A 16,951-nucleotide genomic window follows, 5' to 3' on the forward strand; every position below is an offset into this window, starting at 1 on the left:
GCATTGTGCCTTGTGTCTGTTGGCTCTGCTTGTACCTTCTTTAGAAAAACTGCCCACATTCTTTCCTGGGCTTGCTCACTGTGTGTGTGTGTGTGTGTGTGTGTGTGTGTGTGTGTGTGTGTGTGTATTCTGCTTGTTGGTGATTCCATTGTGCACATGTATTTGGGATATATGGCTCACGAATATGTTCTGCAGACTGTTTTTATTTCATTTCCTTGATTAATTCCTTTGCTGTCTGGAGGCAGTTTTGTTTGAGGAAATCCCATTGGTCTATTTTTTGCTTGTGTTGCTTGAGCTTTGGTGCTTTAGCTGCAGTGCTGTTACTAAAGTCCATGAGAAGATAAAGGCCAAGCAATCCCTCTTCTGGGGATGTACCCAGGGGAAATAATAGCAGAAGTGGCTAGGAGGTACCTACACCCCCAAGTTCACCACCAAGATATGAAACTAGCCCTAATGTCTCTGCGCAGATAAATAGGTAAAGAAATGAACACACACACACACACACACACACACACACACACACACAGAAATATTATGCAACTTTATAATAAGAGATTCTGCCATTTGCAATAAGATTGATTATCCTAAATGAAATAAGCCAAACAGAATAAAAAATACTTCACAGACTTAATTATATGTAGAGTCTTTAAAAAACTGAAATAGAATACTAGTTAGGGGATGGGGATGCCAAAAGCCATAAGCTTGAATCATGATATGAATTTATCTAGATAGCTAATGTGTAGCATAAAGGTTGTAGTTAATAGTATTGTATTCCGTCATAAAAACGTTCTAAAAGAGCAGACTTTCAGGGTTCTTACCACTGAAGTAAAGTAACTGTAAAAGGATGGAGATGGTAATTTGCTTCACTTAAGTAAACATATACTTAAGTACATATAAATATTTAAGTACATAAAAATATATAAAATATCGTGTTAGCAGGTAGGGTGAGGCATGCCATGAAACTAGTACTCAGGAGACTGAGGAAGGAGGTTCATCAGTTTGAGGCCAGCCTAAAACACATATCTGACAGCAAAGCAAAATCATGTATATACCTGGGGTGCATACAAGAAAAATGAGAAACACAATTACCTACTAACAATGACAACTCATATTTAAGTGAAGGTGTGAATCTGACAGAAAGGACCCTCATCTCTAAGGTGACTCTACATAATATTGCAAAAAAGAGCTAAGGGTTTTCAAGCTACTAGCCATTAAAATTTAGATGTAAAACCTCTAAGAAATTTCCCAGATAATAGACTTGAAAGTAGCTGGATGCTGGTTGCTGAAATCCTAGCTAAGGCAGAAAGCTGAAATCTACAAGATCACCATTTGAAGCCAACTAGGTAGAATAGTCCCAGACTCTGCCTTCAATTAGACAAGGAAAACTGAGCAAATAATGCCAGGCTCCTAAGTTGAAACCCCAGCACTCACATAAAAGTAAATAAAGTAACAGTATCAGTAGGGTTTCATTTTAAAGAAAACATGTAAGAAGTCTTCTGTATTTATAGAATTGAGGCATGATTCCTCGCCCGTGTCATTTTCTTACTGCTTAGAAACACCTGGAGCTGGTGTCCTTTGGTGGCTTCCTTAAATAAACAGTGGCAGCTGCTTACCCTGTCATCAGTATAACTGGCGATCATTTAAAGTGGTTTGCAGAGGTGGAGGCATTTGAAAATGTAGCAATCGTGGAGAAAATGTAGAGCTTCATTGGTGTAGCTATTCTAAAATTATGGATGCATCTCTAACAAAGTCTGTGGCCAACCAGCATGAGATCTTCATGTCCCAAGACATCTCCATTTGAGAGAAAGGATAAATCCTCCAATTCTCATCATCTAGTACCATGTGGCTTCATCCATAGGTGTCTTACTGTCCTGGTTTGAATGTAACCCCCAAATATCCTGTGCCAAGGGCTTGTTTGCCAGTTGGTAGGCTTCTTAGAGGCAATTTTATCATGAGGATTGGTGGGCCCGCGCGTGCGTGCGTGCGTGTGTGTGTGTGTGTGTGTGTGTTTTCTAAGCTGAGGGTATTGCATTCTTCCTTGAACTTTTCACTCAGACTTGGTGCTCTCTGTCACTTGAGCTATACCTTCACTTCTGGCTTTGTAATTCTCATTGGCAATAATAATCTCCTAGGCATGGCTCAGACTATGATCCTCAGATCTCAGCTTCCTGAGTAGCTATTACAGATGTGAGCTTACCAGCACCAGGAGAAACCCCTCCTTGAATTTATGGCTGAATGGACTATTAGAAGGTGGGGCCTGGTTAGAGGAATTAGGTCACCATAGAAATGTCTTTGAAAAGTACAACGGTTCCCTAGTCAACCCTCAGTCTACCTCTCTATTTCTTTCCACTTCCTGTCTTCCGTGAGTTGAGCAACTTTCCTGGGCCATGCACTTCTTCCATGACATAATGTTTCACCACAGGCCCAGAAACAAGGGAGCCAGCCAGCACAGTCAGCAATCAAGAGTCAAAATGAAACTTTCCTTCTTGAAGTCACTTTGTTCAGGTATTTGTCAGAGTGATAAAAAAAAAATGACTAACAATCATACCACAGATTGTGTTGGTTTCTTCTCTAACCTTCCTGATTTTTACTAGTTTAGAAATAGAATTGTGGTGCTAAGCATCACAGTTTGTGAGTAAAAATTAGAAAAAGTCTTTGCTAGAAAGCAGGATGAGGTTTTGGACTACTGATTCTCACATCAGATACAAGATTTGTTCTGTTCCATTGGACTTCAGGCCTGTTTTTGTGCTGGTACCAAGCTGATTTTTGTCACTATAGGTCTGTAGTAAAGTGTGAAGTCTAGAATTGTTATACTTGTAGCAGTATCCCCAACCCCTGCAGGATTCTCCTTTTGCTATTAAGGGCCTTTTGTGATTCCATTTGGATTTTTGGATTGTTTTCTCTATTTTAGTGAGTAACATTGAAATTGTGATGGGTATTGCATTGACTGGAGATTGAGTTTGGTAGTATTGAAATTTTCATGGTATTAATTCTACCAATCCAGGAATACAGGAGATCTTTCCATTTCCTCCTATCTTTCTACAATTTTTTTCTTCAAAATTTTACAGGTTTTTTTTTGTAGAAGCCCCTCACTTTTTCAGTTGATTCCTAGGTACTTTATTTTTTAGGCTATTGCAACTGGAGATATTGCCATAGTTATTTATCAGCTCTAGAAGCCTGTGAGTGGAACTCTTTTGGGTCCTGCATAAATCATGTCATTACAAACAGGGATTAGTTTGACTTCTTTCCCTATTTGCATCACTTTTATGTCTTCCTCTTGCCATATTGCTCTGCTAGAAATTCTGGTGTTCTATTGAAAAGGAACAGAGAGAGTGGACATCTTTGTGTTGTTGGTGATTTTTAGAGAAAATAATTTTTAGTTTGTTCACCATGTAGTATGATGTTAGCTGTGGGACTGTCATGAAAAGCTTTTATTATGTTGAGATATGCTCCTTCTATTCCTAGCTGTTCCAGAGTCAGTCTTGATGCTATGCCTCTCCATCTCCCTTTCTTTCTCTTACCCCGATAATCTTGAGCTCTCATTTTAAATATGGCTTACTTTGTGTACTCTCTCAAGCTTAGTTGGAGTCTTCCCCCCGTGTCTCATTGTTAAGTTGGCACTGCATTTTCTTGTGTATGTAGTACTCCATGCCCCCTTATATAGTAGGAAGGGATGGCAGGAACTCAATCTTTCACTATACAGTAACATTAATACTCATTATCTCTGTAGGAAGTATTCATTCAGTACTGAATGAGAGAATATTAAATGAACACAGGACTCTATTTTGAGACTGAGTTTTATTTCTTGGCTTTAGCCATTGTGAATCTTTGTAACCACTGAATAGAAAAGGAATATGGATTTTAGAGAAAGTAGTACTTTAGAGAAATTAGTCTGAGAATTAGTCAATTGGTGGTTCTACTACTTCTTCTGAGAACATCACAGCCTCTCCCATCTCTGGTCTCACTGGACTTAAAGTGTAAGTCCTCTTTCCCACACAAAATAATACATACATAATGTTCCTAAACATGCAATATGCTCTAGAATGCATAAAACTACCTAAATATCAGTTTCACTTTCAGAAGTTACTGAACTCCTGACACTATGACCTTGCCAAGCTCATTTCTATGCATATATGTTTTCTGTCAGAACTTCTGTTTTAACATCCTATCATTTTTTCTCAGGTGTATCTATCATATAAAATGATTAGAGATGAAAGCAGAAAAGTTATTCCATCATTAACATAATTTTAAATAATTACAAATGTCTTAAATATTTTAAATATATCAGAAAAGTGAATTTTGCATTTTGCATTATTTTTACAAGTGATGTATTCTTTTTAAAACCATTTTAGTTTTAATTCCATGTTTATTTCACACAATTTACCAATTAATTTAGAAATCAATGGCAAAATATAAATGAAATTCTGGTAGAGCAAGAAAACTTTATTGATTTCTGCTTCTGTAATGTGTAAGATAATTTAATATTTGTAATTAATATATGATAATTTCTTTTTGCAATTTAGAAGAATACAATGTATACTATATGCTTTTTGGTAAGTGGAAATATTTTTGCACAGACCTAATTGTTCTAAAACTAATGAATTTTACAATTTATTGCTGTATCAGGTTGGCTGTCCCTCTTGGAATCTATCAAGACATTTTAAAAATCAGTTTATATGCTTTTATCTACAGTATGATAATCATATCTGCATTATACATAATGATGTTAGACAATTGAAAAGTTCAAATGGAAATAGAAATAGAGAACAATTATTCAATACATGCCTCTTTTTTAAATAATTTTTTATTGTGATTAATAGAAGAGTTACATTCTATTCACCAGATAGAAGGTGCATAACTTCACAAACATTGATACCCTTTCTCATGACATGGCCCCCATTTCCCTCTCCCCCTCCCCCCCCCCGCTCATCTTGATTTCCCCCCTTCCCTATCCAATTTCAAATAACCAATTAAGCACATATAAAATATATCAGATAACAAGGTGAAAAATTGTAACAATATGAGATAACCAAGGGATGGCAAAAGAGATGAGCAATAACATAGTACATTGAAGACCACAGGCACTCATTATATGGCTTTTGTTTCCTTATCCTGGAGGTCCTTACATATAGTGTCATACTATTTGGCCTAATGTCTCTAGATTTTGTTCTATTGTAAATCTGCAAGGAGAGCCCAAGGTTTCTACTGATTATGACAAATGAGGGAGACCATTGGGCCTATGTTCCTTTGAATCTGGCTTACTTCACTTAATATGATTTTTTTCTAAGTCTTTCCATTTCCTTACAAATGGGGCGATGTCATTCTTTCTGACAGCAGCATAGAATTCCATTGTGTACAAATACCACATCTTGTTAATCCACTCATCAACTGAGGGGCATCTGGGTTGGTTCCATATCTTTGCTATGGTAAATAGTGCTGCAATGAATGTCATTATTACATGTCTCTTTTTTCTCAGAATCACTCAAGAGCCTAAATCGAGAGGACATATTCTCTGGGAATATCTTCTTTTTTGCCAGTATTGGAGCTTGAATTCAGGGCCTGAGCACTGTCCTTAGACTTTCTCAAGGCTAGAGCTCTACCACTTGAGCCACAGCACCACTTGCGGCCTTTTCTGTGTATGTGGTACCAAGGAATCGAACCCGGGTCTTTGTGCATGCTAGGCAAGCACTCTACCACTAGACCAAACTCCAGGCTCATCTCCATTTTTTTTGATGGAGATGTTCATGGAGACTATATGACTGGGAAGGCATGTTTGATGTGGATTTTAGTCATGTTTTAAATCTACTAACTTTATCCTGATGTGTGTGTGTATGTGTTAGTTTTGGGGCTTGAATTCAGTGCCTGGGCACTGTCCCTGAGCATGTTTTTGCTTAGTAAGTGGAGCTCCACTTACTGACTTTTTTTGATAGTTAGTTGGAAATAGAGTCTCATAGGCTTTCCTGCCAGGGCTGACTTTAAACCATGATCCTCAAATCTCAGCTTCTTCAGTAACTAGGATTACTGTCATCACCCTACATTTCAAGTAGATTTTAAGATGTTAATTGATGAAATATGTAATCCCTTTAAGAGTAATAACTACTTGTCTCATAATGTATATAAAAATTTATTGGAGATACAGGGGCCAGGAATTTGGCCTAGTGGTAGAGTGCTTGCCTAGCGCTCACGTAGACCCGGGTTCAACTCCTCGGTACCACATACATAGAAAAAAATCCAGAGGTGGTGCTGAGGCTCAAGTGGTAGAGCTCTAGCCTTGAGAAAGTCCAAGGACAGTGCTCAGGTCCTGAGCTCAAGCCAAAGACTGGAAAAAAAAACTATTGGGAATACGTTTTGGAGTTGCTGGAAATATATATCTGGGTACCTTATTTGAACATCTGTAGTACAGAAAATATTATTTTAAGTCCTATACATATAGTAAGACAAGTGACTAAACATCCTATCAGTATAGACACTTTTATGATCCATATTTTATGGATGAGAATAAAGTGATCTGTGATAACACAGACCTAAGGTTGCAGATCCCAGAACCAATCCTGACATCTTATTCCAGGACCCCTGCTCTTCTTTACTGCAGAGCTGCAAAGTCTGGCCTCATCAATCAGCAACTTAAAAGGGGCCAGGAGACCAATGCATATTTATTTCCAATATAATAATTTGTGGGCTGGAACTATTTGGCCTCAAGAGGGCAAGCTTTGCAAATCCAGTCATGCTGAATGGTGACAGTAAATGTCCTTACCTAGAATTTCCTTGAAGAAAAAAAATATGAAGGCAAGAAAGAATCCGAGCAATGAAAGAAAGAAAAGAAGAGGGAGAGAGAGGGGTAGGGGGAGGAAAAGAATGGAAGGGAAGGAGGAAGGAAGGAAGGAAGGAAGGAAGGAAGGAAGGAAGGAAGGAAGGAAGGAAGGGAGGGAGGGAGGGAGGGAGGGAGGGAGGGAGAGAAGGAAGGAAGGAATCCCACCATGGGTTTTGAGTGTATAAGTTTGGGATTTGTAAGAAGATCATGTGGGTTTAAAGATTCAGTACAATTGACTGAGATCTGAGTATGGCCATTTAAAGCCAGCTGGGGCAGAAAAGTCCCTGTGAGAATCTTACCTCCACTTAGCCACTCAAAAACCAGAAGTGGATGCTGTGGCCCAAGGTTTAGGGTGCTAGCCTTGAGCTGAAGAGCTCAGGGACAGTGCTCAGGCCCACCCAGAGTTCAAGCCTCATGATTGACAGGAAAAAAAAGAAAGAAGATCAAGTTTTAGTCAGGCATGGTGGCTTGCAACTGTAATTCTATCTACTGAGGAGGCTGAGATCTGAGGATTACTGTTCAAAGCTAGCTTGGGCACTAAAGTCTGTGAGACTCATCTCCAATTAACTGCCAGAAAAGTGGAAGCGGCACTGTGGCTAAAGGGGTAGGGCGGTAGCCTTGAGCTGAAGAGCTCAAGGACAATGCCCAGGCCCAGAGTTCAAGCCCCAAAACAACAACAACAACAAAAATCAGAAGTGGAGGTGTGACTCAAAGTGGTAGAGTAAGGGTTAAGGGACAGCATACAAGCCTTGAGTTCAAGATAACAGCAGATAAAACAACAACATAAAAGCAAACAACCTCTTAAATCTTAGAGGCTTTGTATGGAATATTATATAGAGCATTTATATGTACAGCCCAGATTCAGTCTGATAAATTCTATTCAGTGTTATTATGACTCTTAACAATCATACAAATAAGCTTACTTTTTAAAAGCTTTCTCAGCCTGATGACCTATGAAACAATTTAGCTTCACAAAAATGGATTCAGTTCTTTATATAGGCAAGGCAGTAGGCAGATTCAAAAAAGAATAAACCATAATACCTGTTTTCAATTTTTCACAATCTAATGGGGTGAGCAGACACGTACATATTAGTGGAAAATGGTCCAGTGGCTTAGAAAGGAAGGAAGGAAGGAGGGGAGGAGGGGAGGAGAGAAGAAGGAAGGAAGGAAGGAAGGAAGGAAGGAAGGAAGGAAGGAAGGAAGGAAGGAAGGAAGGAAAAAGGAAAGGGAAGGAGAGACTCTCACTGGAGAAATCTACAGGTTCCCAGAAAGCTGAATCTTGAAGGGTAAGTATTTCAACAGTATAGAATTGGAAGATGGGTACCTTAGTGAGTTGAATGCCTATGCAGAACACAATGCAAAAATATTTAATGTGTTTGGAGTATGATTTGGGATGTATATGGCATTGAATTGGTGGAAAATAATTACGTCCTTGAATTTTGGTTTTGATGTCTCTTTCTTGAATGGCAGGAACTATTTTTCATTCAATTTCATATTTCACACAGCCCTCACAGTACAATGTAAGCATCAGTGAAATGAATTAAATGAGATGCTTTCTTATTCTGATTTAATTTCCCAAATATTCAAAGGGTTTTTTGCCTTTTCTGCATGACAAGTTATTTGACAGAACTATCCTAATTAATATGCATAGGTATCCTGTTGCCAAAGTTATGGAAATAATAATAGCACACATTTTAACATTTTCATAGCAAAGCACTCGCCTATAAATAATTCATCTTTTATAGTAGTTTCAGCAAAGCTATGCAATAATCTAGCTACTGTTCAAGCTTTTCATACTGACTGAGAATTGCTCTGAGGGAAAAGACTTTGTGGTGGACACCTGGGAAAGAACCTGTAGATAGTGTGGGCAGAAAAGGCAGTGGCAAATGAGAGAGATATGAAATTCATAGGAGGAACAAATGAGAGACTGACAGACTGACATCCTCACCACATGAACTTAGGTGGATGGTTCAGTGCTATTTATCAACAACAGAGGAGGAAAAGACAATGCTAAGTGTTGTCCAAATGAGAACACACCTTAGCTTAGGAGTTCTACTAGAATTGATATTAGAATAACAATCAGAATTAATAATAGAATGAATTCTATTATTAAGAGTCTTCAAGCTTACTTGAAGTAAATGTTATTTTCACAAAAAATGGATAATGCAATCCTTGCAATGTTTAGTGTGTATTATTCATCAACTGTCATACTATCAGGTGACATTTTTAAATCTAGTTCACTATCATCAGAATTTTCTTCATGAATGGATGATATTTTATGGTCATCAAATGGTTTCTGTTGGTTTTCTCTTCATTTGCAAAAAAGAAAAAGAAAAGAAAAACAACTCAGCAACAATGGCTCACGCCTGTTATCCCAGCTACTTAGTAGGCTAAGATCTAAGGATGGTGGTTCAAAACTAGCCCAGGAGAAAAAGTCAATGAGACTCTCACTTCCAATAAACTACCCCCCACCAATAAAAAAGCAGGAAGTAGAGTTCTGGGTCAAGTGGTAGAGTGCTAGCCTTGAGCAAAAGAAGTTTAGGGACAATGCCTATTCCCTGAGATCAATCCCCAGAAAGAAAAAGAACTTCAGAATTATCCAGATTTTGCAGTTATTCCTCTGTGTTCTATTGGATAGATAACTATATGTTCTATAGATAATCTGAGTTCCACTACACCACTCTAAACCCCACACTTGTCTCAGCCAGAAACCTTCCTGATGAGTGCCTTTCTTTTTACTGTATTCTCTTCTTTTATTTTGATTCTCTTCCTTCCTCTTTGGTTGCTTTTTGTTAGACTTCCTTTGTGATTCCTCATCCCCCTCTCTAGCATGCTAGATGGCTGCCATGACCCTATGCCTAGTTTTCTTCTTACTCCATTATTCACTGAGGGAAGTCACCCACTAATACATTTTTAAATATTGCTGTATTTTGTAGCCTTTCAGATGTTGACCTCCATTTCTGACCTGTGTCCTAGGCTGCATGCATATTTTTTATTTTGCTGTCCCTAGGGCTTGAACTCAGGGCCTGAGTACTGTCCCTGAGCTACTTTGCTCAAGACTAGCACTCTACCAGTTCAACCAAGGCTCTGCTTCTGGCTTTTTGGTGGTTAGTTGGATACAAGAGTTTCACAGGAATTTTTCTTCCCAGGATGGCTTCGAACATTAATCCTTAGATGTCAGCCTCCTGAGTAGCTAGAACTACAGGCATGAGTTACCAGTGCTCCGCAAGTTTTGATGACTTTAAAACAGATCCATGACAAGACATCTTTCACGTGTACATGTCACCACGTCTACCAGCTTGAGCCTCTAAACAGCAAAAGCCTCCTGCTTTCACTCATGGTTTTTCCTGTCTATGTTAGCCAGTGATCCTTTTAAGCCGTAGATTGGCTCAAAAGTTTTCTTGCTTATAACATCCAAAGTCCTCTCATGTCACTTAGAATGAATCACCAGCCCTTACCAAAATCTGTAGGATCAGAGTCCTCTTGTGGCTCTGACAATCCACTTCCCATCTTCTCCTTTCCAGAATCTGCTTCTTCCAAGGTATTCTTGCTCCTCCCCAGTCTTTACACAATCCACAGCACACAAGCTCAGTTCTTGCTGTTCAATGGATTTCCACATTTCAGATTTTCACTAGATGGTCGCCTTACAATATTCCATGCATGTATTAATGTATGTATAATGCAGCTCTGGGTCATCTCTCCCTTCGAAAACTTCTATCTTTGAGAGCTGGGAATTTTTTTTTGTTCTGTGCTGTAGCGCCATCTTTGAGAGTAGTGCCTGGAAATACACACACACACACTCACACATTGAGTTACCCTGAGGCCAGGAATTCTATGATTGGATACTTTGTAAGCATGTCGACATACCACGCCTTCTGATAAACACTCTGCATTTATGAGCCACTCTAGGTAAGTGAGTCATGTATAACTGTTAGAATTGGCTCGGTGTGTTGGGGTGTCTTGAAAAGAACTTGGCAAGGCAAAGTTTACTTCCATAGAAGGGTGAACCATCAGCTAAAAATCAGGCAGGTTCTCTTTTTATCCCTAACAAGCCCTGCCCCTCTTCTCAGATTGGTGGAGCTCAGGTTCACAATCTGTTCCTGACTGGCTAGTTTGAAGAAGATAAGATATATTTACCAAGATGACCTTTGAAAGACTTTGAGATAGGATTAACAGTACACCAGTGGTCTGTCTCTGGAACAACCCGAGAGATGTGGCAAGCAAAGTCATTCAAGAGAAAACCTTGCATTTCAACAAATCCTTCCTTATCACAAAGCATTTCCTCTTTCTCTTTCTTTTCTTGCTGAGGTTGTGTCAACTGACCCAACGAGAGCCATATTACCAGACCAAACTAGGAACTTTTAAGCAATTCATATCAGTAGAAATAAAGGCCTTTCACAACCCACTTTGATTGAATCAGGCAGGGAACCTGCCAATCTCTGTGAAGTCATTAATATTTCTTTCTATCCAAATTAGGGGCAAACTTCCAAGTCTAAAAATGAAATATCCTATTTCTTTGTTGTGACTAGTCAGTAGTAGCTGCTAAACTATTCAACAGAGAGCCTGCTGTAAATAGGTACTTACAATGCCCCTGGGAGGTGTGCAAGTAATTAGCATTCCACGGTTTATGGCTATGTCAAATTAATCAACTCCTAATTAGAGATTGTGGACAAACTATGAAATGAAGTAAACTGTGCAAAATATATGCACTCTGAGACTTAGATAGGGAACGATCTAGGACATTATTGCAAGCTACCAAAGACTACAGTGGTTGGGAAATCATGACTAAATTAACCCCTATACAAATATCCTTAGGAAAAAAAATAATTTAGGGGTCTTTGATATAACAAGTTAAACAAAAGGCCGTGTCCTTGCACCAAAAGCTCAGGCCCCTGGTTTAGCTATTATTGTCTGGCTTACTACTTTCCTGAGCTCTGGCCTTCATTCTATGGTTTCTTTATTATGTCTGAAATTTTGCTTTCACTTCCGTGTGCTCAGTCTGCCCTGCCCCCCTAACTCACATAAAGCAAATCCTGTCTGTGAGATCAGGATCAAACACCGCCTTGATTACTTCTCTGAATTTCCTCTCTGTTGCTCAGTGTATTTGAGCATGTGTCTTCTCTGACATCTCTACACTTTTTTTGCTTGTGATTGCCTCCTTTATCTCAGTTCACCCCTGGCAAAGGACACTTTAATTTGTATTGTAACTCTAAAACAAAGTCTGATGTTTCTTTCTTACAGTGAGGTGTCTTTCCATGAATGTAATCTACTGTGAAAGGTATACTTCCTGGTTAAATTTAGAAAACGTGTTAAGTCTTATGCATTCTATAAAGTGTGATTTAAACTTCTGAAGATCTAGCATCTCATGTGAGGCAAACTTGTTCATAGAAAATAGATGACATCAGAAGTGTTTTTTCCTATGTCTGAGACACACACTGGTAAACCATGTTTACAAAAGGATGAATAATGAAGCACGTTTTCATCTCTTTCTTTGCTGAAGATTTCGAGATGTCTCATTGATATGAACTCAGTCATCTTAAGACCTTCTCTCAAGAAGAAAGAAACAGCTGTTTTCATCTTGCATTCCATCTCTTGTCCCCAAGGACATTGGCACATGCCAATAGCCTTATTCAGCTAATCACTGTGGGGCAAGCTAGGACATAAGTCTTCTATTTTATGTCGCATTTTTTTTTCTTTAAGACCTAATTTTTGTATCTGTATGAATATTTATTTATGAATTTATTTATATTTATTTGGTTTTGTGCAAGTCCTGGGACGTTAATTCAGGGCTGGGTACTGTCCCTGAGTTTTTATGCTCATGTTTAGCATTCTACTACTACTGTAGCTACATCTCCATTTATGGTTTATTGGGTAGTTAATTGAAGCTCAGAGTTTCCTGAACTTTCTTGCTTGGGCTATCTTTGAACTGCTTAGATCTCAATCTCTTGCTCCTGGCTATATTCATTTATTTTTTATAATCATCATTTAATTGTACGAGGGGATTTTCTTTTAAGATGTTCATTTATGGATATGATGCTCCTGTCTGGGTAATACTTGAAGAGTTTAATCCCAAGACTTAGGGATTATTCATTTATTTTTTTTTCTTTCAGCTTTCCTAGTTGTACACAATCTGATTTTAACTAGATTCATCTTCTTGCAAAATTTATTGTGAAATTATTCATCCTGCTTTCTTTTCCTTATTCCCTTCTCTGTCTCTTCTGACATGGTAGCTTTGTTAGATTTATGTTCTGTATTATTCATATTGATTATTTATTAACTCTTTTTCAAATGTCTTACAAGAAATCATTCTTCCATTTTTCCCCCGATAACAGGATGTGCTTCTTTTTCTTTTTAATGATGAATAAATTTTGCTTTGTGTTATTGGATTTTTTAATTTACTAGATTTACAAATCTAATCTCTTTCTTACTTTATTCTTAGGTGTTTTTTTTCCATGTGTTTTTTATTGTAACTAATAGAAGGGTTACATGATATTCACCAGATAGAAGGTGCATTATTCATATACATTGATACCCTTTCACATGTCTTGGTCCACATTTCCCTCCCCCAACCCTTCATCCTTGTCTTCCTGTTCCTGGAAGATGATTGTGCTGTAAGCCCTGTGCTCAGCCTTGGGGGTGCTTCTTCAGGCAGAGCCATTTCTGTATTCTCCAATCTTGATGAATCAGACATTGCAGATTAGATGCACGGGGATGGCACACAGTTTGATTCCCAGCTATTTGGGAAGCAAAGGCTAAAGGACTGCCAGCCAGGGAAAAGATGCGTCCCTTCCTCAAAAAACAAAACAAAACAAAACACAAAGCCGAAAAAGAGCTAGGATTTAGCTTAAGTGGTACAAGTCTGATCTAGCGTGCATGAGATCCTAAATTCAATACTCAGAAACAAAGAAAGTACAGAATGTTAAAAGAGAAACCAAAGGCTTTTCTTCTCCTTGTATTCTCCAAGAAACAAAAATGCTAAGTACTCCACAGCCAGTCCCCTGATGCAGGTAAGATTCAGCAGTACGTGCTTCTACACCTGAGGCTTGGTAGATCTGTCTTAGAGAAGGCAGAATAGCTTTGCTTACACCTAGGCTAAATGTGCTTCCAGCAGGGAGAGTTATGTTTTCATTCCTTCCATTTACATTTTCCTGGATAGAATCTGGGTGTCCATGGCAGCATCTAATGCTAAAACATCAATTGCTTTATTTGATATGCAAGGGAACTCACCATTCTCTATTGCATTTATAAAGAAATATGAAATAGCAACGTGTAAGAGTTCTCAATGAAAGATCTTCTAATAACTTTATCATCATTCCTTTCTGCCCCCTCACTACAAATGTCAGGTGAACCCTAGTGGTGTGTTTTATGGCCTCTACTTGTTACTTTCCTCTGTTCCAATAAAAACAGGGATCATTACATGGCCTACCAGGCATCTTAGGTATTGTATACAGGGCCCCATGTATCTCTACTGTGGCACATGGTAAATGGTGATTGATTGTTCTATATGCCTTCTTTCCCCCTGTTTCCTTGTAGCTTGAGAGCTAAAAGATGTTTGCTAAATAAAATTGAGTTACTACCTCTGACTGGAATCCACATTTTCTCCTCTGAATTTCTCATATGCATAACAAGTTAATGGATTCTGTCTTTACTGTGGTTTGCACAGCTTAGGCAAAATAAATACACACACACACACACACACACACACACACACACACACACACACACACACACACATATATATATATATATATAATAAAACTGATTCTCTGAAAATTGAGTTTGCCAAGAATTGAAAGCTGTGTCTTGGGTCTTATGCCCTTACTCTGGGGAATCTACATTCTCTTTCCAGAACATCTGGATGCATTGTGATAAAGTTTTGACCTTTTAATTTTGTCCTTGTCTCCAGCCGAGTCTCACTCCAAGTTAGTAAGGTCTGGAGATTAGAGGAAATAAAACAGCTCTTATCTCATGGCCCATACTTCCTGGGAGAGTCAGGTTACATTTAAATGGCTAGACTGAACAGAATTTAATGCCATTGTTTAGGACAGCTGTTCTAGATCTATGAAGAGTTAGTTTCTCTTTCACAGAACCTGGAGGTCTTCTTGGGCTATGTTGAAAATGGTCACTTCCCACAAGTTTCTTGTCACAGTGATTCCTGAATCTGTGTGCCCGTACTTGTGCTTGTAAAATGAAGCTCCTGAAATGGTTCTTTTGGGTGAGGCTATCAAATTGTACCAGTGATTGATGGCTCTCTGATCATCTCTGAATTTCTGACTTGATGCTTTGAAAGGTGAACATCTGCTCATCTTTGGGAAACAGATCATAGATTTAAAAATGAATCTTCAATATCTAAGGGGAAATGTGCGTCTCTCCTTTCCTACACAAAATAACAATAATAATAATTTTGGACAGGTGATTCATGGACTGCCATTAGGAGTGGAAGACAAAGGGAAGTCTTTGTAATTGTGTCACATTTAGATCTTAGTGCAATGTAAAATGAATAATAAATTCTTGAAGGACATTCTGGGATAGCTGCCACAGTACCCAGAATATATTTTTGGTTCATTTCTAAGTGCAGATTGCAACTGGCTCATAGAGCTGGAGAAAGAGTTTATTTTTCTCATTAAAAACAGTCCCAATTTAGAAGTGGAGGAAGTGTGGCTCAAGTGGTAGAGTGCCAGCCTTGAGTAAGAAAGCCAAGCAAAAGCTCAAAGGTCTAAGCTCAAGACTCAGTACCAGCACAAGAAATAAAAAATAAAATAAAATAGAAAATGGGGTAAGAAAATAATAAAGATTAAAAACAAAAAGAAAGAAAGAAAGAAAAAGAAATTGCAAGTCAATAGTTCTCATAGTCAATGCTAGTTTACTGGGATGGGAAAGACTGGTCTCTGTCAGAGAGCATTTCTCTTTCTGAAATATGAAAGCCAAATTAACCTTGGGAAGATTACTTTAACTGAAAAATGGTCTACATTACATTACCTCAAAAATAATCTGGGTGCCACTTGAATATTAGTTTGTTTAGGATATTTCCTCGGTTCAGGTTAAAATGCTTGTAACTCAGGAGAATTGCTAGAATAATCCCATGTATTTTATTGATTTGGATTATGTCTGATTAATGAGAGTTGGTGAGACTCATTTAGAGCTTAGTTTAGCTTTAATTACTTGGATTATAATACAGTGGTACAACACTTCTCTACTAGGTACAAGGCCTTGGGTTCAAGCCCAGCCTCATCACATAGACACACCCTGAGATGTGCATAGACACACACATTACGACTCACAGGGAACATAAAGTAGAAGCGATGGCTGCTCAACTGTTTTGGTGTTATGGAACCCTGAAGATTTCATACTGATGTACAATTCTCACTTCTCAGAAGATGTGGAGACAATACCCAATGTACCTTTCATAATGCAATTCCTCAGCTTTGCTGTTTTTTTTGTTTTTAACACCATTGTGTATGATTAAGTACCTCAATTTCAAGGTGTCAGAGGGCTACTTTTTGAGAATCTCTTCAACATCTTTGTTATGACACTGGTCCATCTTGATAGACAACCAGAGAGAAAATGGGTCACGAGGAGGGGGAGTTCTTCTAATAGCTCTTCCAATCATTTCCATCCCTTTTCTTCCTTGAGATCTCAGCTGCAAACATTCTCCTCCCTCCCTATAGCATTGCTCTGAGTATTACTCACTATTTGTCTCAGGATTCATATTATTTTTAGTAGCTCATACAGGAGTTCAGGGAGACAGCTTGAACATATGCTGTTAATTCCAATCAAGAAAACACGAAGGGTATTAAGCTAGGTGGCTTCTTGCCATGGCAGCAGAGAGACAAGTGACATAGATATAGCATCACTGTGTGTGATAGATACATGGCCCAGAGGACTTCTGCATTTCCTGTGTCCCTGTGTCGTGAAGGTCTCATAAGAATATCTGGCAGGGACTCCTTATGTCATTTTCTCAGCAGGGTATCTCTTGTGTGATACATGTTTAGAATAGAAAATTCTTCAGGGAAGAGGGTTTTCTTGTACAGTTCCCAGATGTGTGGAGGCGGCAGGAGAAGTAGCTTTGTCTTCTAAGCTTCAAATTGTCAGGAAGGAATATCAGAGAGCCAATGGGATCTTCTCCTTCTTCCTGATCTT

Source organism: Megascapheus bottae, chromosome 8 (assembly GCF_031878675.1).
Source record: "Megascapheus bottae isolate mThoBot1 chromosome 8, mThoBot2.hap1, whole genome shotgun sequence".
NCBI classification, from domain to species: Eukaryota; Metazoa; Chordata; class Mammalia; order Rodentia; family Geomyidae; genus Megascapheus; species Megascapheus bottae.